The sequence below is a fragment of the Scylla paramamosain genome, chromosome 8 (assembly GCF_035594125.1).
Source record: "Scylla paramamosain isolate STU-SP2022 chromosome 8, ASM3559412v1, whole genome shotgun sequence".
NCBI lineage: Eukaryota > Metazoa > Arthropoda > Malacostraca > Decapoda > Portunidae > Scylla > Scylla paramamosain.
Window position 1 is genome coordinate 18,322,040 of NC_087158.1, and position 2,500 is coordinate 18,324,539.

Here is a 2,500-nt window from a genome sequence, read left to right on the forward strand (position 1 = left end):
TGGAATCATCTCTCTCTCTCTCTCTCTCTCTCTCTCTCTCTCTCTCTCTCTCTCTCTCTCTCTCTCTCGTTATTTTCGTCATTTTCTTTATTTAATATTACCGTTCTAATATCTACGACACATTTTTACACTAATACTTCGTATTATTATTATTATTATCATTATTATTATTATTAGTAGTAGTAGTAGTAGTAGTAGTAGTAGTAGTAGTAGTAGTAGTAGTAGTAGTAGTAGTAGTAGTAGTAGTAGTAGTAGTAGTAGCAGTAGTAGTTAATGTTATGGTAGTGGGGAGGAGCCTTCATCTTTACTATCCTTCATCTCAAATTAAATAGTATGGCTTATCATAAAGGGCAACAAATCTGCTGTTGTTGCTTATTCTTCCTTTGTGTTCCTTTGTGGTAATGGTGATGGTGGTGATGTAAGAGGAGGAAGTGAGAGGTAAAGAGCAAATGTAGCGGTGGATTTCTACTTCTAGTAATTCGGAGGAGAAGGAGGAAGAGGAGGAGAAAACTGAGAAGATTTGAAGATGTTGAAAAAGTGAGAAAAAAAGAGGAAGTAAATGGGAAATCAAATAATGTATAGGAGTTTACGGAGAGACAGGGGGAGGAGGAGGAAAAGGAGGAGGAGGAGGAGGAGGAGGAGGAGGAGGAAGAAGAAGAAGAGAAGGAGGAAGTCAGAAAACGTCACCAGCTTTCACATGTTAACCTGAAGTGACCTGCGTAACTGTGTGTGTGTGTGTGTGTGTGTGTGTGTGTGTGTGTGTGTGTGTGTGTGTGTGTGTGTGTGTGTGTGTGTGTGTGTGTGTGTGTGTCGCTCTACAGATGTGTATACGGAAGTTATCAAAAAAAAAAAAAAAAAAACAGCTACAATACGCAGACTAGTAAATATATGTTATGTACGTACCTACGATTAACCGCATATAGGTACACACACACACACACACACACACACACACACACACACACACACACACACACACACACACACACACACACACACGAAACATCATTATCACCAGCACCACCATTATCATCATCATCATCATCATCATCATCATCATCATCATCATCATCATCATCATCATCACTATCATCACCATCATCATAAGCGTGTATGATTCCAGTACAAGTCTCTCTTAACCTTTTCTTTCAACTTCCCGTCTATTCCAGTACACCCTATCAAGTCTTACTCCACCCCTCTACCCACCCTTCTCTCTGCCTTGCCTTCCTTCATTTCCACCTTCCCTAGTTATCCTCAGTATTCTCAAACGTTTTACCTTCTAACCGTGTTTTATGTACTTTTATCATGCTCTACTGGAAACTATTCTCTCCTCTCTGGGTTGCTCCCCCGTCAAGTATCGCCACAGCGGATTGGTCTCCTGTGCCTTCGTCAGTCACTCCATTACAAGCATGTCTTCCTTCACTGCATCCATGACCCTTCCATCAGGTCTTCCTCTCTGTCACCTGCCGAGTGGATCCATTTCCACCATCCCCACACACATCTCATCTCTCCTCCTGGCACCTCAGTCTCGCCTCTCTAGCTTTGTTCCCAAAGAGACGTGCATGTGTTGTGGCTCTGATGTGTTCATGGAAGGGATGAGGATGTTCAGAGGTGTTCAAGAGTGTTCTCGTGATTTCAGTGATGATTTAACAAGGATTCTGCGTCAATAATAGGACAAAATACTCGTGAGGACTCAGATAGTCATTTCTGTGTCCTCTGAAAATAGTAAAGTAGTGGAGATGAAAGGCCAAAGATTTTTTTTTTTTTTAATAAAAGATGTTTTCAGAATAAATGATATTGCCAGAGATGAAAATACAGATTATTCCAAGTGGAAAATGTTCTATGCACATATGCATTTTGAGGCGTTGTTTAGCCGTATCATGAAATTCAAGTGTGGCCTGGCAACATGCAATGGCCGGATCAGGTGAGTATCTTATGGCGGGGATCTGAAATTGTGAATAATTCATTCATGACTTCTACAAGTTTTTGGAGCTTTACAGTATCCCATGACGAGGCGAGTGACAACAACGGACCAGTACCGATTACTGATAAACATTGCACAATGATAGTATGGATGCAATAAACAACAAATAAAATAATGGGCTGCGTGGCACCATGCCTGCCCGGGCAGGGAGCGGAAAGCAGCGAGGCTAGTAGGAAATCAGCTGATTGTTAGTCAGATCACACAGTTTCCCTCCAAGATAGTGACAGTGAATACGATTAGATTGTATTGCACAACTTAAAGTAATGTGGAGTGTGTGGGAATGATGTTTCTCCACTATGCTTACCCGCCAAGGCTGTTGTATCTGTCGCCACTCTTGAGTCTCATACCACGGCTAAACAACGCCTCAAAACGCACATGTGCATAGAACGTTTTCCACTTTAAATAACCTGCACTGTCACTTCTGGTAATATCCGCAGGAACTCGCTTTACACCCTGTATAAGTTTAAGTGTCTATTTGTTATTTTTGTAGTGCATGGTGTGTCCTATGTCAATTTT